Source organism: Acomys minous, assembly GCF_964271855.1.
Source record: "Acomys minous genome assembly, chromosome: 8".
Lineage (NCBI taxonomy): Eukaryota > Metazoa > Chordata > Mammalia > Rodentia > Muridae > Acomys > Acomys minous.
Genome location: NC_140489.1, coordinates 95962520 through 95985675, shown reverse-complemented (window position 1 = coordinate 95985675; position 23156 = coordinate 95962520). Strand labels below are relative to the sequence as shown.

General features: G+C 40.9%; 1 protein-coding gene and 1 pseudogene across 2 annotated transcripts in view; one reads left to right on the top strand and one right to left on the bottom strand.

Moving 5' to 3' along the window:
• The window catches only part of OSR1 (odd-skipped related transcription factor 1), a 72728-nt gene that overhangs the window by 5603 nt on the left and 43969 nt on the right, over nt 1-23156 (top strand). The window lies entirely within an intron of this gene.
• Nucleotides 21083-22846, bottom strand: LOC311604129 (protein FAM204A-like; annotated as a pseudogene). Its single transcript has 2 exons — nt 22218-22846; nt 21083-21361 (listed from the first exon to the last, which is right to left on the bottom strand). The product of its transcript is annotated as a protein FAM204A-like (transcript).

Sequence of the window (23156 nt, the reverse complement as noted above, 5' to 3'; positions counted from 1 at the left end):
GTGGGCAGGAATGAGTGAGCAGGAGTGAGTGAGCAGGAGTGAGTGAGCAGGAGTGAGTGAGCAGGAGTGAGTGAGCAGGAGTGAGTGAGCAGGAGTGAGTGAGCAGGAGTGAGTGAGCAAGAGTGAGTGAGCAGGAGTGAGTGGGCAGGAGTGAGTGAGCAGGAGTGAGTGAGCAGGAGTGAGTGAGCAGGAGTGAGTGAGCAGGAGTGAGTGAGCAGGAGTGAGTGAGCAGGAGTGAGTGAGCAGGAGTGAGTGGGCAGGAGTGAGTGAGCAGGAGTGAGTGAGCAGGAGTGAGTGAGCAGGAGTGAGTGAGCAGGAGTGAGTGGGCAGGAGTGAGTGAGCAGGAGTGAGTGAGCAGGAGTGAGTGAGCAGGAGTGAGTGAGCAGGAGTGAGTGAGCAGGAGTGAGTGAGCAGGAGTGAGTGGGCAGGAGTGAGTGAGCAGGAGTGAGTGGGCAGGAGTGAGTGAGCAGGAGTGAGTGAGCAGGAGTGAGTGAGCAGGAATGAGTGGGCAGGAGTGAGTGAGCAGGAGTGAGTGGGCAGGAGTGAGTGGGCAGGAGTGAGTGTGCAGGAGTGAGTGAGCAGGAGTGAGTGAGCAGGAGTGAGTGAGCAGGAGTGAGTGGGCAGGAGTGAGTGAGCAGGAGTGAGTGGGCAGGAGTGAGTGAGCAGGAGTGAGTGAGCAGGAGTGAGTGAGCAGGAGTGAGTGAGCAGGAGTGAGTGAGCAGGAGTGAGTGAGCAGGAGTGAGTGAGCAGGAGAGAGTGAGCAGGAGTGAGTGAGCAGGAGTGAGTGGGCAGGAGTGAGTGAGCAGGAGTGAGTGGGCAGGAGTGAGTGAGCAGGAGTGAGTGGGCAGGAGTGAGTGAGCAGGAGTGAGTGGGCAAGAGTGAGTGAGCAGGAGTGAGTGAGCAGGAGTGAGTGAGCAGGAGTGAGTGAGCAGGAGTGAGTGGGCAGGAGTGAGTGAGCAGGAGTGAGTGGGCAAGAGTGAGTGAGCAGGAGTGAGTGAGCAGGAGTGAGTGAGCAGGAGTGAGTGAGCAGGAGTGAGTGGGCAGGAGTGAGTGAGCAGGAGTGAGTGAGCAGGAGTGAGTGAGCAGGAGAGAGTGAGCAGCAGTGAGTGAGCCGTAGTGAGTGAGCAGCAGTGAGGCAGCACACAGCTGAAAGGTTACCTGATTCTCACCCAAGAGCCTTGATCTGAAGATGAATCCGAGCACCTGGAAAATCTCTTACTTCACCGGGGCTTTGAAGTGAACTTTAGTTTCTAAAGCAATCTGTGATGACACAAAAGGCAGGTAGGATATATTGTTAGAGATCAGCCCTCACATGTGGAAATGGTTTGTTGCACTCAGGAATGTACCTGCGGACCAGACCGCTTTGAAAGTAGCACATGCTTCTGTTCGCATGCATGCAATTGACCAAAGATGGCATTCAGGCGCTTCTCAAGGTCAAGGTCAATGTCAAGCTTGCTGTGTTCTGGATGTTTTCCTTATTGGAGTCTACAGGACTGGCATGCACATTGTGCAAATGGCGCTTTTACATAGCAAAGCATCCTGGAAGCGGTCCAGGGGAATTTATCTCCCCAGCACTTGTGCCTGGCTCCTTGCCTTGTCTTTACAGGTGCGATGCCCAGGGTGGGACCTGAGCCTCCAGGATCCAGTCCATTAGTGCTCACAAAGCAAGGCTACTGGTGTAGGTCAGTGGTTCTCAGATGTCAGTATTCATCAGTTTAACAGATGTCAGTTTAACATCAAACATCATTCGATCTTAAAGTCTAAAGATCACCAAACTTTAGTACATTCGGAATGAAAACTGAGAATTTTCTTCCCTAAATTTCAAAGTGATACTGATATCACTGGTCCAAGGACCATATTTTAAAAATCCAGTTGTTATACGGCAGAGTGCAGAGAGCGCAGTTAGTAAAGTGTTTGTTGGGCGAGCATGCAGACTTAAATTCAATCTGAAGAACCCATGTAAGAAAGCAGAATATGGTGCCACACACTTTCAACCCAAGTGATTAGGGCACATTCCTAGAGTCCACTGGCCAATCAGCTTAAAGCCTTTATATCCACATTCACACACACCCCCCCACACGTATACATGTGTTCCTATGTGCTCATGAACACATGTGTGTGCATAGACATTCGCATACACACAAACCATTTTTCTAGGTGAAAGAGCAAACCGTGAGTAGAAAACAGGTAGAAACAGTTACGGTTTAAAGTGGCACGGATTCAGATATAAGTACGCATAGAGACTATCTGGATATATGGGCCGCAATTACTCTTAATGTTTTGAGAGTTCTCTGTTGCTAACCCATGCTACCCTTAGCAACAAAGAGGAAGGAATAAGTGCACAGGATGTAGTGTGGCTTTCTTGCAGGGTACTAAAAAGACCTTGAAAAATCCCAGCAGTAAAAGAATAAAGGGTGCTGTGTTGTCTCGGAAGCCCCTCAGAACTCTTAACCTCCTGTGTTAGGCTATGACTGAAAAGATGGACCATAAAGCTAAGTCATTCCTGCCCATAAAGAAGCTATAACCTTTTTTTTTTTTTTCCGAATACAGTGCAGACAGACGTGGCAAACCAAGTGTTAATGAATGCAGCGTGACTGGAGAGAGAAGAGGTTAAGAAATAGATTTGATGGGGAAAATCAGATTCTCACACAGAGAGTAAACAACTGATGCTCAACCAGACAAATTCATAGAACTCTAGTAACACATTAGGATTTTTAAGCTTTACTAAAATATGACTGGGCTTTTCTAAGCGGTTAAATTCCCCTCCCCCCAGCATTTCCTTCTCAAGATTACCCCTCATAGACCCCGGCCCACCTTCCTTTACACTGCAGCATGTAGATTATCCCTGGTATGGAGGCAGGGCTAGGAGAACTGTGCACTTTAGCACCAAGCAGCAAGGGGATGGAAGGAGGTATCCACACCTGAGCTGACTCCGGCTGCAGAGCCACTGGAGACATGTTTGTGACTCCTGCATACCATTCACTGGATCACTTATGCTTACAGCGAGGGCCCCACTGTGTAGAGATAGCCTGGGTTCTTAGGATCAGTGGACGGCCTCTAGTTCAGGGCTGGCAGGGAAGTCCACGTTGACAGCTTCTTCTCCCTGTTAAGTAGAAATACTTACGCTCACTTATGCTCTTCCTTGTTGGGAGATTCCCTCATACCCCTTGTTTCATATGTACAAAACCAACAGGGTTTTTTTTTTCAATTATTATACCAAAGTGCTGAGGCCTAGTAGGAGAAGATATTTAGATTCCCACCCATCCCTGGCACCTTGTGCTTAAAATTCTTGCCTGTTCAATGAAGGGGAAAAAAAAAGCCTAAAAATGATTTCTTTAAAGAGACCCAACTTAAATACATCTGTGGAAACTAAGCATAATTTATTTTAAAATTAGGTTAAAAATATTTGCAGTGTATGCCCAAACTTTTCCAGATGTTAAAACAAGTAAACACCATTAGATCAAATTTAATTTGGTTTGGTGTTTTAATCAACTCGTGCCTTGATTTTCATTTTTGCTTAAACAAGGTTTACGCGTGTGTTGGAGGTGGTCTTAAAAGTGTTAATTTTAGCTATACTTTATAATGCAAACACATGCGCCGAGGCATTTTCTTATTATAAGCTGAGTTAGATAAACTTTCAGTGTAGCTCTGCTTCATTAAAGCAGGAAGTTTATACACCCTAACAAAAAAAATATGTATTTCCATTTCATGTTGGCATCAATAGTGGTACTGTGTATAATGTCGTTAGTACTGGTAGCTGGAATTCTCCATGGGAGACTGATGAAAGACAGATGACAATAAAAAGGGCATCAGAAACCAAAAATAAATGTGGGGTGTGGATAGAGAAGCAGGGGCACTCTCCACGAAGGCAGACGTTGTTTCTTGGGAGGTGGCCCTCAGGGCTGAGGCTGAGTTTGGAATCTCTGTACAACATGGCAGGTGGCAGGGTGAATTAAGGGGGCAGGGTGGGAGGCAGAGTCTCCCTAGGTCCCAGATGTGTGACAAGGAGGTGTTCGGAGGCTGTGTGTGTGCTGTGTGGTACTTCTATTTTACTTTATTTTTTATGTGTTTGGCTGTTTTGCCTGCGTGTATGTCTGTGCACAATATACGTCCCTGATGCCTGCTGAAGCCAGAAGCGGACATCACATCCCCTGGAGCTGGAATTACAGAGGGTTGTGAGCTGCCCTATGGGTGCTGAGAATTGAAGCTGGGTCCCTCTGGAAGAGCTGCCACTGCGCTTAACTGCTCTACAGACCTGTATATGATCCTCCCCCCCCCCCTCCGCCCCTCACAGAATAAAAAACGTGGAGCTAGGCCATTTGGGGGAAACAATACAGTTCAAGGAGATAGCTTTGTTTTTTGAGAGTTTTTCTTTTTCAAAGTGGCTTTTGCTTTGAGATGTCAGAATCGTGGTTGGGGGCGGGGAGCGGCTAGGAGGAAGAAAAAGTGGGGAAAAAAATCAGAAAGAATGATAAAAGACACCTTCTGGCTAAATCTCCTGAATCAGGAGAAGCAAACTTATAAGTTTGATCACAATTAAATCACCTCGTCTATCTCCGAGCTACAGACAGGCTTGGGAGTGAGGCGTCTTACCCCTGCGCATTACTTCTCACTGTAAACATAATTGGGACTGTGTAAAGAAAAAGTGAGAGGGAGAGAAAAATATGCAGTAGGCTGCTCGTGATGTTCGCCGTTATCTCCAGGCTGCTAGTAATGTCTGCCGCATCTCTAGCTTACTAAAGCTGGCTGCCTAAGGCTGGACGCAGGTGGAGATTGGCAAATACCAACTCCGTTTTCCCCATAAGCTGCTACATTCCTTAGTTCCCAGTCTGTAATCATTTTTTTTTTAAATTTAGCGTGTCTTTCAAAGCATCCTAGATGGTATTGCTAACAGCTAAAAGGCTAAGGCCCTGACAGGCAATAAATGTAGGCAAAAGTTGTAGGAGTTTCATGAGGCTAAAGTGAATTAAACCAGTGTTTGGGGAGGGTGGCTAAAAGCTAGCACCATCCTCAACCCCTTACACGCTTGATGAGTTTAAGGGCAAGTGGGAACCAATTACAGTTCTAAAGATTCTAACTGTTGTAGAGAAGACACGTGCAGTTGCTAGTTTTGAAAGTGAAGGCGTTACCAGGGAGGGTTGGACGGCAAACAACACAGATAAGAGTGAACTTCTACAGAGAGTGGTAAACTGATTGCTTTCTCATGGGGTTTCAATTGTGGGCATAGAGCAGGGTTCAGAATCCAGCATTGGTCCGTGGCAGAAGACTGCTACTGAAGCCAAGACATTAGCAAAAGCTCCGTGATCATCTGAAACTGGAGTGTCCAACTGGGAGATGAGAGCCAATAACCCAGGACATGTGACCTTTCAATGTATTTGTGGACTTCAAAGCACGTGGTGGAGGAGGTAAGCTAAGGAATGGAAGTGCAAAGCTCAGGAGAACGTTCGTGAACTCCCAGTTTTTCTAAGTAGAGGACAAAGGCCTATCACACCCTAGATGTATAGATTTATAACACTTGGTACCAGGAAGGGAGAAACTAGCTATGTGTTAACACAACAATTTCAAACAAACAAACAAAGAACCTTGTTCAATTTGATTTAATTGAATGTTTAATGCTCTGTGGGATGCCAACACTCAGTAAGCAGACGAGTCATTCTAGGCTACAAAATATTAATGCTGATGGCATTTTTTTTAAAAAGAAGAAGAAATTAAAGATTTTCTCTATGTAAACAAAAACTAGGAAAATACTGGAAACTTGAAAGAAATGCTGAAGAGAATGCTTGCTAGTGACCAAACAAAATAACCCTTAAAGAAACACAGAGATTTGGATATGAACACTGTAAATGTTAATTATATGGAATGATTAAAACAACACTTACAGTATATACAATAACAGAAATGCTTTAAGAAGACAAAATTTATGAAAAAGAGAAATGCTTAATAAAGACAACTGAAAAGATAAAAAGTAAACAGGGATAAAATATTTTAAAATTACAAATTATCAGAGAAATCATATAAGTGATAACTTCATTGAAAAGATATAATTAAAATGTAATCTTATAATTATTAGATAAAAGTAGGACAATAATATATATTTCACAATTTATGTTTATTATTTGAAAAAAATCAAGAAAGGAGGAAAATAATACCAATGTATTAATAAGAAGTTGATGGCGGTGTGTAATAGTATTTATATACCCAATTTAGCGAAATAACAGAACACTTTAATTAACATAAAATAAAATATTCAAATTTTAAAAGGAAGAAACATACTATAGTACTTTTAAAGAGAAAGAGTTCGATATAAATTAAAAAGATTAATGTATAAAGTGATGGGAAATATTCCAGGAACACCCTAATTAACAGAAAATTGTAATTCTGCTAACAACAGACAAAACAGACGTAGAGCATTGTGGGAGACACAGAGAAATTCTTCTGTTAGTAGAGGTTTGCTTCAATACAAAGCTATGAATATCATTGATGTAATTCTCAAGAACATGAACTTCAAAATGTAATAAAAGTGAGAGAAGAACTAGCTAAATAAAAACATAGAGGTATGGTAACAGGCTTCAGCATATCTTGAACTTGCAGTGGGCTAAACAGGTGCTTCTGGATTCAACCTGGAACATTATCCAATTTCTTTCTCTTAAACCAGTGTCACTCTCATACCAAAACCAGGTAAAGACACAACTAAAAATAAATTACAAGCCAATTTCTCTGATGAACACAGACTCAAAACAAAAACACAAACAAAGAAATAAAAACTTAACCAAAGTACTTGCAAACCAATCTCAAAGAACGCATCAAGAACCATTCATAGACTGAGCATGGTGACTCATGCCTTTAATCCCAGCATTTGGGAGGCAGAGGCTGGGGGATCGCTGTGAGTTAGCGTTCGAGGCCAGCCTTGTCTACAAAGTGAGTTCAGGACAACCAAGGCTATACAGAGGAACCTTTTCTCAAAAAACAAACAATCATTCATAGTAACCAAGTGGGCTTTATTCCTGAACTGCAAGGCTGCCTCAACATATGCAAATTGTATTTAATTAAAGAAAAGAATGTAATGCACCATATAAACAAACTTCTTGAAGATAGAAACCACAAAATCATCTCAATTGATGCTGAAAAATGTGGCCAAACTAAGTATGCCTTCATGATAAAAACCCTGTGCACATCAGGAAAAGACAGTTACATACCTCAAAGCAATGAATGTTTTATTAAGCAGAATAAACTGAGAGTGTTTCCTCCAGAATCAGGAATGAGCCAATAATACTTTCTACTCTCTTATTCAGAATAGTGCTTGGAGGCTGAGCTGTAGAAATTGACAAGATAAAGTTATAAAAAGAATAAAAATGAAGCCTGGCATAGTGGCCCACGCCTGTAATCCCAGCACTGAGGGAGGCAGAGGCAGGAAGATCTCTGTAGTTCAAGGCCAGCCTGGTCTACAAAGCAAGTCCAGGACAGCTAAGGCTGCACAGAGAAACCCTGTCTCAATAAGTAAATAAGTTAATTAATTAATTAATAATAAATAAGAATAAAAAAGAGAAGAAATTCAGATTATCCTTATTTACAGATGGCATGATTCTATACTTAAAGGACCCTATAGAATCTTCTAGAAAATGCTTATATCAAATAAACACAGTAAAGTTGCAATATACAAAATTAATTCCCAGCACCTACATGGTGCTTTACAAACTCTACTTCAGGGGAATTTGATGTTTTCTTATCACCTCTGTGGGTACCAGGCATGCATGTGATTCACAGACATACATGCAATCAAAACACTACATAAAATAAAAAATAAATACAAACATTTAAAAGTGTGGATGGCAAAGGAAACAATAGCAGAACAACAGACATTCCATCAATGGAAGAAAATCTTTACCATCTTTATTTCAGACAGGAGGCCAATATCTAGAATTTACAAAAAGCTATTGAAATTAAATACCAAGGACATAAAACTTCCTATCAACAGATGAGATAATGAAGTATTACTTCTAGGAGGTCAGCTGAATAGAACGATCAGCTTGGTGCTTTCTCTGCCTCTCTGAGCTTAAGACTTGTGTTCAGTTCCCATCACCCACATCTGGCTATACATAACCACTTATAACCCTATGCCTTCTGCTAAATACAGACATACACATTTAAATTTAAAAATAATGATAATTTTTAAAGTCTGAATTAACAGAGAGGGGGGGGAATATTGTATACTTGTGACTAACAGGACCCACTGATGTTTAAAGTTTCCAATATCTTTAACTTAATCTGAATGTTTTCACTGAATAAACTTCTATTTTTCATTTTTTATTTTTATTGTATGTGCATTGGTATATAGATGTCAGATCCCTCAGAACTGGAGTTATAGACAGTTGTGCACTGCCATGTGGATGCTAGGGATTGAACCAGGTTCTTTGGAAGAGCAGACAATGCTCTTAACCACTGTGCCCTCTCTCCAGCCCCTAAAATAAACTTCTAAATAAAATATAATTACTACCTACAGTTGAATAGATAAAATCTTAAATAAAATATCAATGGTGGAGGAGGCCATCAAGCTGAGGGGTAACTTTAGTACTATTATTTCACTAAGTGGACATTGTCTCAAATTGCCTTATACTTATCTTTATTTGTAGAGATAAGTGGAGCTCTCATGTTGAAGAGAGAAGCTTCTCTCTACAATGGACAAAGGTTAACGCAGAGGCTTATAACCCATTATGCAAATAATAAGTGACTATGGTATACTCTCATCCCTAAATGAGACATCACTATCACTGTAACCCCAAGGCGAGGTGAGATTGCAGAAGACAGGGTGGAAAAATTGTAAGAGGCCAGGTTTGGGAGGACTGACTTTCATCAATGGCTTCTGGATATTACAGAGCGGATGTACTCATGAATTCACTGTGGCTAGGGCTCACTACCCAAGACCTGCACAAGATTGAACCTGCCAATATTTTACCGCAGGAGAACGGCTCATGAGGGACTGTTGACACTTACTGACAGATACATAACACTTCCTTCAGTGGTGCAACCACTAACAAGTTGCTTGTGTTCTGGTCAATAACCTCCCAACCATGTTCATGAGACAACCATATTCAAACTCAATGAGTCTAACACAGACACAGAGACATGAAAGTGGGGAGAGGATTTGTTAGAAAGACAGATGATTTCACGACAAGGAGGAAGTGTGAGAAAGGTGGCAGGGAATGGGAAAGGCTAAAGTTCATACTAAGCACCTATGAAACAGCCAAAGGATTTAAAAGCTCAGAAGATTAGAAAAGTTAATTTGAAGATGGTGACCAGGAGTGTCAACCAAGCCCTTCCACGCGATGAGAAGCCTGTGTGACTGTGTGGGACACATACTCAGGAAGCTGGCCTTGGACATTTCTTTGGGTAGTTTGCTAGCTCCCTGTCCTCTTGCCTAGGGCTGTCTCGGAAGGACAAATCCAAACAGGCCCAGGCAGTGAGCTTGTGACACCTGACAGCTATGCAAAGAACCATCAAGACTGCTCTGTAGAAGATGACCATAGTTCAGTTCGGGAGAAAATGAAAGATTTCATGCTGGGACATGGCTTTCTGGGGCCCCTTTCCTGCCCTTATCTGCTGCCACTGAGCTGTGTCTCACCTCATCTCTTCACAGGGTCTCCTACAAGACCCAAGAACTGCCCACCTGTAGTCCACCTCGACCTGTGACCTCCTATATCTTGTTGTCCCTAACCTATTGCCCTTTCTCCAGTTTGTTAAACAATAAAGAAATATCAAAAAGGGGTTACAAAACCATAGATAAATAAATAAATAAATAAATAAATAAATAAAATTTTAAGAATTAAAAAAAACCTGAATTAATGAGAGAAGACATAACAGTACAGTTTAATTAGGGACCCTATTGTCTAAAGTCACCAAACTCTTTATTAATCCAAAAATTTCAATTGCATAAAAATCTCAAATAAAATATAGAAGTTGATAAGCTGATTCCAAAGTTTATTTGTAGATGCAAAGAAATGAAGTCAGCATGCAATTCTGTTAATGTGTGACAGAATTTTTTTTTAGAGAAGTTTTAGATTTCCTTTAAAAATTTGAAAAGATGTACACAAAATTGCCTGTGTGTCCCATATGCGGCACCACTTCTTATCAATAGCCTACATTAACATCAGAGCCAACCAGTGAGTACTGACACGCTATGAATGAATGAGCGGCCCATGATGTAATTTAGACTTCACTAAGGCAACTTCAAAGCTGGAGGGTTTGTACTACCAGATTTCAAGATGTATTATTATAAATCTATTATAATTCAGAGACAGCAGCAATGTCAAAAACATAGATGAGTGCACCAGTGTGCTAGACAAAGTCCAGAAACAACTCATGCACATAGGCACCTTGCTTATGGACAGTACTGTACTCATGGCTCTGAATGTGTGAGGTTAAACTTTTGAAACATCGTATTAGTCAAGAATTCTGTATGCTTATTTTATGGCATTTTCAGGGCGTGTTAAAAATTATTCTTTCTGCTAGCTTTTAATGTAAGGTTTTCTTTATAATTAACACACACTGAGTTTGTCCTTTGTAGATGTTTGGATAGAATTCAGTCAATCTGGATAGAGTTCACATTATTTCTTTATTCCTCCGTGTTACACATCACGGTGCATTTTACCAGTTCTGCGTTCCAGTGTGACTCTTTCTTCACTATGTCCAATCTATTCTTTTTTCTTTATTCTTTGTTTTGATCCCGATTTTCTAATGGTTTTTAATGTCTACATTTAATCTTTCATAACTTCTAATTCTTCCATGATGTTAGTTCTTCCTTGGCTATTTGGGAATTTTAAACATCCAGTGTTTATTTTAAAGTCTTCCCCAAATACCCCAATCATCTCTATATTGTGAGGAGTAAACAGTCCCATCTGTTGCTTCATTCGATGTGTTTTCTTGGCGTAGTTGCTTCGCCCCTTCCATCTACTATTGGAATGTTCCTTTTTATTTTTTTAAATTCCACTTATATTCATGCTTCTCTTGGTTGGAAGCTTCATTTTACTTTTTTTTACTTTTTTTTTTAAGTTCGTTAAAGTTTCCTTGATGATCCATTTTAAGATGTCAAACAGTGTCATCTTCACATTCGTGACAGATTCCTATCGCTTCATAACTCCAGGGGAACGCTTAAGCCTCCAGCCATGTTGGAAGCTTAACTGTTAGTGAACTTTTGCTCACACCATAAACAATGAGAAATCTTGGTAAAATATGTGAAATAACTGTTTTTGGACCTTGGGCAATTGGCTGTACAGTACTAGATTCCCCAAGGGGAAGGAGAGAAATGAAGCAGAACTAATGAGCATGTTGGCTTTGTCCTGGGGAGGTTTTCTACTCTGATGTGCAGGGAGGGGGCTTCAGCAAAGCACAGTGATTTTGCTGAACTGGGAGACTGGTGTGCCCAAGGCTGAAGCTCCTGCCATCTGATGAACAGTATACTGTAGAAGAAGAAAGCACAAATACGAAGAGTGGCAGATCCCTATTGCTTTAGCCCAGTTGGGCTGCTGCAACCTGTGCCCATGTTAGTAACTGGAAGCTCATTGCTCATAGTTGTAAGCACTGGGGATCAGAGGGTGGTTGGCCTTCTGTTTGTAGATAGCACTATCCTGGCAGAAGAACTAAGAACCCTCTCTGAGGCTTCTTTTCATAGGTCGTGTTTTCACTTTGTTATAATTAACTCTTAAATAAAAGCATCACATAGCTGCGTTAACACAGCCACCTTAACACTGGTCCAGTTGTCTCAGACTTTGCATCTCAGAGAAATTCTGCACAGTTAGAATGCCCATTCTGAAAACATGGAGCTTTGCTTGGAGTTGACACCATAACTATCAATTACATTTTTATCACTTATCCACCACACACAAAAGACAATGACAACATTGAAAACTAGAAAACAATTAGCTTTATACCCTTTTTCACAACTCAGTTGTCCTTTCCCCTGCCTTTTGTCCTTCCTTACCACCTACTGTTACCTGTTTTTGGTCTCCTTTCTAAGGGTTGTACTTTACCTTATCTTACAGCCTTTTACATACATACATGTATACATTGTAGGCTAGAATCTCCATATAAGAGACAAAATGTGTTGGTTCCATTTCCCTGCTGTCATAAAGCAGCAGTAAACATGGATGTGCAATCAACTCTTTGGAAGGATATGGAGTTCTTTGGGTAAGTGCCATTGGTGTGGAATAGCAGGTTCATATAATAGTTCTATTTATAGAGTTTTGAGGAAGATCAAAATTATCAGATTATGTCATACATAATAATTTCCAATCTTAATTTGAGCTCCCATCATCAGTGAATAGATATTTCTCTTTTAATATATTCTCTTCAGTGTGGGGGCATCCCTTCTCTAAGAAGTGGAGGGAGGAATGGGGAAATAGGGCTGGGAGGGTGGGAATGGGAGGAAAGGAGGGAGGGAGGGGGCTGCAATCCACATGTAAAGTGAATAAGTTAATTAATTAATTAAAGAGAAGAAATACATTCTCTCCAGCATTTGTGGTCTGATTTTTTAAAAATTAAACTTATTTTTAAAAACTTATCCACTTTACATCCCAATCATAGGTCCCTTCCTGGTTTCCTTCCTCCTCCCTCCAATCCCCTACCCTAGTCCTAAGACAGGGGGAGACCTTCTCCCCTACCAACTGATCCCAGCCTATCAAGTCTAACCAGAACTGCCTGCATTCTCTTCCTCTGTGGCATGGGAAGGCACCCCACCAGGGGGAACTGACCAAAGTGTAGGCAACAGAGTCTATGGCAGAGACAGCTCCTGCTCTCCTTAATAGGAAACCCATATGGAGACTGAGCTGCCTATTGGCTATATCTGAGTGGGGCTTAGGCCCTCTCCATGCATGGTTTTTGTTGGGTGCATCAGTCTCTTCTGGTCCTCCTGGGCCTTGACTTGTTGACTGTTGGTCTTCTTGTGGAGCTCCTGATTCCTTCAGGTCCCTCTATTCCCCAACTCTTCCATAAGACTCCCTGTGCTCTAGTCCGGAGTTTGGCTGTGTGTCTCAGGATATGCTTGGATCTCCTGCTGGGTGGAGTCTTTCAGAGGACCTCTATGGTAGGCTCCCTTCCTGTTCCTTCTCTTCAACTGCTTCCGGTGTCTATTCTATTCACCCTTCTGAATGAGAAATAAGCATCCTACCTAGGGACCTCTTCGTTTCTTAGCTTCTTTAGGTTTCTGGATTGTAATGTGGTTATCCTATATGTCTAGTATCTGTTTATAAGTGAATATATACCATGTGTGTCCTTCTGGGTCTGGGTTACATCCTTCCTTTATTCATTCATTCACTCATTCATTCATTCATTCATTCATTCATCCAGCTCTATCCATTTGCCTGAAAATTCCATTATTTCTTTGTTTTTAATAGCTAAGTAGTATTCTACAGTGTGCCACAGATTCTTTATCTGTTCTTAAGTTGAGGGACATCTAGGTTATTTCCAGATTCTGGCTATTACAAATGAAGCTGCTATGAACATAATTGAGCAAATGTCCTTGTTGTATTGTGGGGTATATCTTTCGAGTATATGCCCAGGAGTTGTATACCTGGGTCTTGAGGGAGAACTGTTCCCAATTTTCTGAGAATGTGTCAGATTGATTTCCAAAGTGGTTATATAAGTTTGCATTCCCACCAGAAATGGAGGCGTATTCACCTTTCTCCACATACACACCAGCATGTGCTATCACTTGAGTTTTTTTTTTTATCTTAGCCATTCGGATGGGTATAAGATGGAATCTCAGAGTTGTTTTGATTTACGTTTCCCTGATGGGTAAGAATGTTGAGCATTTCTTATTGGCCATTGGATATTCTTCCATTGAGAATTCTCTATTTAACTCTACCCCATTTTAAATTGGATTCTTTGGTTGATAGTAGTCCTTCTAAGACATCCTTAAGGGTACTAATACATCCATGAGAACTACAATCTTTTGACCTAGTTATATCTCAAAGGCCTCACTTCTTAATACCATCATTTTGAGAGCTAGGACTTCTAACTAAGGGTTTGAAGAATAGAGCTTAAAATACTTAGAACATGACATCTTCTATTAAAATGTCCCTGAATACTAAAGACTAGGAGATACTGCAAATAGCTGGTTCTGCAAACCTAGTCAAGAGTCTGTGGATATAGGGATCATAGATCCTAGAAGAGAATCTACTACTACTTTGCTAAATTGGTAGTATCCAACTGCCTTCTAAATGTCGATTCTGTGCACATTCATTAGAGTGGCTCTTACTACTCATCAAAGTATGTGTGTGTGTGTGTGTGTGTGTGTGTGTGTGTGTGTGTGTGTGTGTGTATGTGTGTATGTATATATGTGTATATATGCTTTATTAATTCTCTAAGAATTTTATACATTATATTTTATTCATATTCACTCCTCCCAAATCCATCCCTTCATTCCAAACCAACCTAAGCGTTTGTGTAGGTGAGGATCTGCTATAGGGTGGTGGAGCCTTCACTTGATTTTCTGTAAGAAAAGGGAAACCAGTGCAAACTGCCCATAAGTCTAGGTTTCCACCTTCTATCCCCCAATGATGGACAGTTAAAGAACCACAACCAGATAACTACTTTTAAAAATCTCATCAGTAAGTTTCTTCTGTTTGTGAAGGTTGCTTTTCTTCTCCTGCTATCAACATGGGTGGAGGTGAAGATTTGTTTCATCCCAGGTGGGCATGCAGCCCATTCTCTACGTTTACACACTATCCTTCCAGGGATCTCATTTGGCCCCATCAAAACCTGGCTATGTATATCCTGGTGGCTGGTGAACAACTTTCTGGTTTCTATTTGTACTCAAGGTGCAAATGAGGGTCCCATGGGCAAAGCCTCTTTCACTCCTGTGGCTGTTTCCTGAAATAAAGTTGCTTGTAATGCCTGAAACACAGAAGCTGTCACAGTTGTTCTGTGGCCTTTCCCCTCTTGGTGGTCAGCAGCCAGCAGTCTCTGGGGCCACTGGAGTCCATAGGATGAAGCCCAGTCCCCATGGCCATCTTTCCAACATTTTCAGACATATGATGAAATAAATTGCCCCAGGATGCCACCCTGCCCAGTCCTTCCCAGGGCTTCCAGAGGGCACTGGTGACATGCGGATGTCCCTTGAACTTTCCTCTCACAGTTGCTGTTTGCTGGCAGCTCTTCTTTGGAACACTGCCCCTGGCCTTTGAAAATATCCTCTTCTTTGTTCTGATCTTAAACCCAAAAGTTATAAACATTTGCAAAACATTTCTTTCATTCAAAAGCAAAATTGTACTAATTCTAAGCCTGTAATTTGTCTCTACCCCACTCACAACTCTCTTCTCTATCTCTTCCCCCTCCGTTCTTTTCCTCTTATCTCCACTTCTGTGCCCCCATGTCTTTCTTTCTCTCCTTTTTCTCTCTCCTTTCTCTTACTCTCACAAACAATAACATGGATTTACTTGCAAGATATATGACGAGAAAGACAGTGAATTTGACAGAAAAAATGAGAAGACCTGCATTGTCTTGGGCAAAGGATGGTAGCCTCCTGTGAACCCCAACTGCAGTGTGTCTACACCAAAACCCAGTTACCTCAGAGCAATTTAAAACATTCTGCAACTCAAACTCTTTTTCTTTCTTTTAAATTAAAAAAAAATTAATTTATTATAATTTATTCACATTACATCCTGATTGTTATCCCCTCGATCATATTTCCCCATTGCCAACCTTCCTCCCTCTTCTGCCCTATTCCCCACCCCTTAGACCTCTGACAGGAGGGGCCCTCCTTCCCTACCATGTGACCACAGCCTATCAGGTCTCATCTGTATAGCCTGCATCTCCTTCCTTTGTGGGCCCCCAAGGCAGGCCCGCCAAGGGGAAGTGATCAAATCGCAGGCCCCAGAGTTCATGTCAGAAGCAGTCCACACTCTCTCTGTCCTTTCCCCCACTGCTACCCCCACCACCACCACCACGTAGAGAATGAGCTGTCCATTGCCTACATCTGGACAGGAGGTATATGTTCTCTGCATGTATTGTCCTTGGTTGGTGTGTCAGTTTGTGCAGCCTGCTCCCCCCACCCCTATCCAGGTCCAGATGCGCCAGCCTAGATGGTCTCCTTGTGGGGCTCCTGAGCCCTCTGCATCCTTTATTCCTCCCACTCTTCCATACAACTATGAGTGTTCTGCTCAGAGTCTGGCTTTGAGTCTGAGTCCCAGCACCTCTCCCAATCCCCTGCCAAGTGGAGTCTCTCACAGAACATATTTGTTGGGCTAATATCCACTTATAAGTGAGTATATACCATGTGTGTCTTTCTGGGTCTGGGTTACTTCATTTAGCATGATCTTATCTAGTTCCATCCATTTGCCTGCAAATTTCAAATTTTCCTTGTTTTTAATGGCTGAGTAGTATTCCCTTCTGTAAATGTACTGCAGTTTCTTTATGCATCCTTCAGCTGAGGGACATCTAGGTTGTTTCTAGATTCTAGCTATTATGAATAAACCTGCTATGAATAGTTGAGCAAATGTCTTTGTTGTGTACCTTTCAGGTATTTGCCCAGGAGTGGTATACCTGGGTCTTGAGGTAGCACTATTCCCATTTTTGGGGGGGGGGGGAAGTGCCAAATTGATTTCCAAAGTGGTTGAACAAGTTTGTACTCCCACCAGCAATGGAGGAGTGTTCCACTTTCTTCATATCCTTACGAACATATGCTGCCACTTGAGTTTTTGATCTTAGCCATTCTGGTAGGTGTAAGATGGAAGTTCAGAGTCAGTTTAATTTGCATTTATCTGATAACTAAGGATGTTGAAAGTATTTTCTGGGCCATGGAAGCAGGCATATTCTCTTTTTAAAATTCCTATTATTCTTAGGTTTTGTCTTTTCATAGTGTCCTTGATTTCTTCGATGTTTTGTGACAGGAATTTTTTTAGATTTAACATCTTCCTGATGGTTGCATCAAATTCTTCCATTGCATCTTCTACACCTGAGATTCTTTCCTTCCTCTCTTGCATTCTGTTGATGATGCTTACGTCTATAGTTCCTGTTTTCTTCTCCATGTTCTCTCTTTCCAGCATTTCCTCAATTTGTGTTTTTTATTGTTTCCATTTTCATCTTTAGATTTTGAACCATTTTATTGATTTCCTTCACCTGATTGTTTGCATTTTCCTGAATTACTTCCAGGGCTTTTCTCATAGCCTCTCTAAGGGTCTCAATCTATTTGGCTGATTCTTCTTGTATTTCTTAATGAACTTTGTTTATTTCCTCCATTATCATCATCATAAGGGAGGATTTGAGGTCAATTTCTTGTGTTTCAATTATGTTAGAATGTCCACAGATTGCGTTGGAATGACTGGGTTATGGAGATGCCATATTACTTTGGCTTGTGTAGTTTGTGTTTTCATAGCAGCCTTTAGCCATCTGGCTCTTTCTGGAATTGTGTGTTAGTTTATGGTGTTATTCCCTGTACACTGACAGCAGCCTGTAGATAAGTGACTATAGGCAGAGACCCCTCCCCTGTGGGGATCAGAGAACCTCTCCATGGACTAGTCGAGTAACCTGAAGCCAGATCTACCTGTGTTCCTTTTTGCAGAGAGACTCAGACTCTACTGTTTTGGATAGTTTAAGTCAACAAAATAAGCTTTTGGTGAAGAATAAATATTATATAGATAATAAGGTTGAAGTCACATAGAAAGCTGTCAATCAACTACATTGTCCAAAAGGAAATCAATTAAAAAAATAGAGTTATTTTATATGCCATCTGAGCTTCAAAGAAAACAAATAATAATGAAGTTCAAGTTTTCTAATGTATTTGTAAAGGCAGAAAACACTGATAGTTATTCAAAGCCAACCCAGTAATAAATCAAAAAATGTATACTAAAGTTTCATATCAGCTCTTCTTATAAATATAGACACACAGACACAGCATTAGATAATTACACTCAGGACTATATCCCACCACCAAAGTCATGATTGTGCCAGATATGAAAAACCTTATTTAAATGTAAGATATCAGATGATCTGAGACATTTTGGTATTAAATGGCAGGAAATTGTGTGACTGTTTCTGGACACATGCTCCAGTACACCCAAGCAACATTTAATGGACTCTGTGTATGACTACGTGCTCTAGAGTTTGGTATTGGTCATATTTCTCACTCAGTCTCTGGCTGAATCTGAGGCTTAGCTTTTCAGCTCTTCTAGCTAGCCATTTTGTTTCAGAGATTCCCAGTCTCCACATCCTGTGTACAGGGATCACAGGTAGGTGCAATGCCCTCCCACAGTAGATGCTAATATACAAAATATATTGGGACAATTTTTTGCTTGTTAAAAGAACCATGTATGCTTCTTACATTCTAAATGGCAAGGAGAGAAGCCAGAACACTTTAACTTGGAGGCACACTGACTCCAAAAGTTTCACTTCCTCATCTTACCACCTGTAGGAAAGGTGGTCTTCACTTTGGCCCCATACTCTTGAGATTTATCTAGCAGGGTCATCTTCAATGCTTGCAGGTGATAATCATTGTCAGGAGGCTTAATTTCTATGTGATTAAATTTTATTCTCGGTCTTTGTCATTCACACTGTAGCTGCTTTATTAGACTTAAGTCTTTAGAAAAATATTGGTAAGTGCATAAGTTGGGTAGTTGTTGGCTATAGGAAAGTTCTTTGTACTTCTTTTTGTATATATTATCCATCTCCTTCACTTCTTACAACACTGTAGCTCTGCTCTCCTAAGAATCACCATCTCCTCCAGCTTTCCTGCCTGAACCTTTGCTGTACTCTGGGTCTCAAATCTCACTTCTTCAGATAAATCATGTTGAATCACCAATCCGTAATCATATGATGTGAAAGATCCTAGAACATTTCCTCTATGGTACCCTACTCTGTTTTGTTTAGTTGCCTGTTATCAATGGTTTCTCAGTGGCTCTTGTGCCAGACTATAATTCTGTGAGTGTGGGGGTCAAGCCTATCATTGACTTTCATGTCCCAATATTATCTTATAAAATATTAGTAGTAGTACTCATAAGTTAACAACAAATATGACATAAATATGATAAAGCCATTGTCAGTGTATGTGGTGATGATCTTGCTTTAGATGATTACAGATTACACAAGAAATGTCCTTTTTTATTTGTATGTGAGCAATCTGTAATTTAGCAGAATGTAGTCTCTTACTCAGAGTTACTTTTTAACTGAAATGTGTAGGACAAGATCAATGACCTTTGATAGCACCAAAGGGCACATAATTTTTCTTTAGTGCATGTTGTAGAAGAGACAGACACCTATATTATGTGTTGGAATAAAATACAGTGGGAAGAGATTAGAAGCTGTTTTGCCATGTGTACCTTAATTGCTATGCTCATTTGATCTCCAGGAGACTACTCATGTCTATTGGCTATTATGTCATTTCATATCTCCTGGAGAAAGCATAACTTACAGAAAACTTAATTCCCAACTGTGTCAAAATCTTTTGTAAACTTGAGTGTACAGGGACAAAGTAGTGACTTTTGAAAGTCATGATGTTCTACTATATATGAGTGGATAATGTTATGGTGGCTATGCTTCTGCTTGGCACCACAATGCAGGATCCCAGACACATAGAATAGTTAGAGCCAAGTCCCATTAATGTTTTCATTGCTCAACTTCATTTGTAGTGTAAATCCTACAGGGGTACTCCAGGCATTTCTACTCTTAGGCAAATAGTTACAAGCCAGAGGGTGTGCCACGTTCACAGTCAGAACCCCTTTAGCTCCTAACATAGAATATATGGTTGCTGAAGATGTTACGGTGTTACAGAAATGTCATTACAGATTTCTGTATGTTAACGTGTATAATCTGTCACATAATTGTTTGTTTTACAGCCCATACCTATAACTGGCTAAGTGGGGGACTATTTCATTTAACAATGAAGACCCTTAATGAGTATGTCCTGCAACTGGAACCTGTTAAGGAACTGACACAAATCTGCTTGTGGCGGGAGATTCCATATGAATTTCATTATGGGATAGCTAAGATGTTACAGTTGCATAGGTGCCAAAATTCAGAGGGGACCCTGGATGCTGCTGGACATGCTGTGGACACCCAGCACATGTGAAAATGATACACCATTCGCTGGGGCTCACTCATCTCATTGGCATGTCAGGCTGGTTCCCGCTGTTTCCTAAATCGCAAATCTCCCAAGAGAGCTCATCCATGAGCCTGCATGGGCATGCAGGTGCAAGATAATGTGCAAGCCTTGAGGAAGAACTTAGGAAAAGGAAATGAGCCACACTTTATAGTAATAATGCTCAATGCTAAGTGAGAGGTTGGCAGTTGGATAAAGTATTTTTGTTAACTAGTGCAAATGGTTTCATTTTATTTATTCTTAGCTTTAGACACCCTTTTTTGTTGTTTCAGTGACACCTCATCCACATCTTAGATGGACTGACACTAAACTGGCTTTAGTAGACAATGAGGACATAGTTACCTGTCTAGACCTATAACAAAAGTGTCTCCAATTAAATATATTGAAGGAGATCACCATGTCAACAAACTAGTCTTCAATTCCTCTCAAAAGAAATCACCCTATTCTACAATAGAGGCTGGCAGCCCATGCCAGACAGACTTGGAGCCCCTGCATGCAATATATGCTCACACTCTTTGAGGATTTTTGTAAGGTACACACCACATATTCCATCTGTCATCTTGGTATACAAAGTCAGACAACATTGTCACATGCTGACCTCAACTTCAGAAAGAATGCTAATTTGTTTTGTCAAACAAAAATTAACTTCAAATGCTGGTTTTATATAAGTACATACCTATGTAAGTATTTGGTGACTTATTGTTGCTTGGTGGAAAATATCATCAAGTTTTGTGCATTGTATTATTTCTTTACAGTGCAGTACTACACACTGATGCTAGTGATACGTTATATGATGTTTTCTATGCAATCTTTAAAGTATTGTTTAGTGACAATGCATGCATATTTTCTGGTGAATACATCTTTTTTTTTCCAAACACAAAATTGATTTTTACTTATACAAGTAAATAAATAAAATCCTTTTTTCTTGTACATATGCTCAAAATTTCTTACACAAATATAAAAATGTTCATTTCCTTTACAAGCTTCTTAGAAAAAAAAGACTGAAAAGAGTTGATAATCAGCTACCAAGTTTTATGCTTATCTTTGTAACTTTTATCAATTCCTGGACATATTTAACCTAAGCAAGAAAATCTTTTCGTCCAATAGAGCATGATAGTCTATAAATAAATGTCGTGAAGAAGTCTGCAAAGTTCACATAGCCCATGTTGCTTTTGGTTTCCCATCTCTTCTTTGCTTCAAACCCCCACACCAGTTTCTTCTTCTTCTTCTTTTTTTAGCAACCTGTGAGTTTTCAGCCTCCTTTTTGGCTTTAACAAACTTGTGGCAGGAAATTGCTTTGGAAATTTTTCTTTTAAAAAAAATTAAAATATATGTGTTAATTTATTCATATTACATCTCAATTGTTATCCCATCCCTTCTATCCTCCTATTCCTCTCTCCCTCCCATTTCCCCCTTACTTCCCTCCCCTATGACTGTGACTGAGGGGGACTTCCTCCCCCTGTATATGCTCATAGGGTATCAAGTCTCTTCTTGGTAGCCTGCTATCCTTCCTCTGAGTACCACCAGGCCTCCACATCCAGGGGAGATGGTCAAATATGGGGCACCAGAGTTCGTGTGAAAGTCAATCCCCACCCCACTCTCCAATGTCCTGTCCATGGGCTAGATCTGGGTAGGGGTTCGATGTTTACTGCAAGTATTATCCTTAGCTGGTGCCATAGTTTGAGCAGGACCCCTGGGCCCAGATCTGCCTCAGAAGATGCTCCACCACACAACAGGGACATATGCTCAACTGTGTTCATAGCTGCCTTATTCATAATAGCCAGAACATGGAAACAGCCTAAGTGTCCCTCAGTAGAAGAATGGATAAAGAAACTGTGGTACATTTACACTATGGAATACTACTTAGTTATTAAAAACAAAGAATTCCCAAAATTTGTGGATAAATGGATTGAACTAGAAATTATCATAATGAGCAAGTTAACCTAGAAGTAGAAAGAGTCAAATGGTATGTATTCACTTATATCTGGACACTAGCCCAAAGGGGCATGTCCCATGAAAGTCTTCACTTACCAGAAAAGTGGGACAGAGGGGAGGACATCCTATTGGGACTCTAGGTGAGAGAAGAAAGGGAACATGGGGAAATAGAAGGATCCAGAGGGTCCCAGAAACCTACAAGTAGAACATTATGCTTTGGCATTTTTACACCGAGCTCTCGTGTAGCTAGCTAGTTGCTGAGCTCCTCAGCCTTTTCAACATCCCATTCATCCACTGCCTGGTCTATCCTCTTTTCAAGGCCTGACCTCTAAACTTTTTTTTCTGCTTAACTAGGCATTCAAATCTATCATTGGCTCCAAAATACTGAGTAAGCTCCTTCCACTGGGCTTTACTCGAAGACTGCTCACTGTGACATTCCTTTTCATTCTTCGATTTTCCTTTTTTGGAGCATTTTCTTTTCTTTTTTTTTTCTTTCTTTTCTTTTCTTTCTTTTTTTTTTTCCCTGTCTAAATCTTGACGTTGAATGTTTCTGTTCAGAATTTTTTTAATGCAATTCTTTAAATTTGTTCCACATGTCTAAGGGGATCCCAGAAGGACACTTTTCATATGCATTTGTGTCGGCCTCTGTTTCTGCCTTCGGCTAGCCTGCGGGGCAGCCTGGCGTCCCTAACTTCCCAGTGCTGTCCGCCTTTCCATCTTCCGGAAAGGTGAGTTCCGGACATTCTGGATTCTCTAGCATGGCTTCCTCTTCAGATGTGACTCCACATCGCTTTCGCTCAACCCAGGAGGTAACAGACCACTCCCCATCTTTTCCGCCCAGAAGCAGCGGCCTGGCGGCCATCTTAGAACCTGGTGAACACATCTTGCAATTAGAAGCTGCTTACAATGACAGAGTGCCTTTGCTCAATAAATATACCTAGATCACTATCTCCACCATAACAGTAAATCCTGAATGACTGAGAAGTTGCTACCTGGTCTCTGTTTCTTGTTCCCTATGTCAACCGGAAGTGTGTGGATTGTAACAGCAGTTGCTAGTGACACTGCTCACTCTTCCCTGTGATAACTCCTGGACACTTTACCGTCCTTCACAGCTCTATCTCCTTTAGGCTCCAAGGAG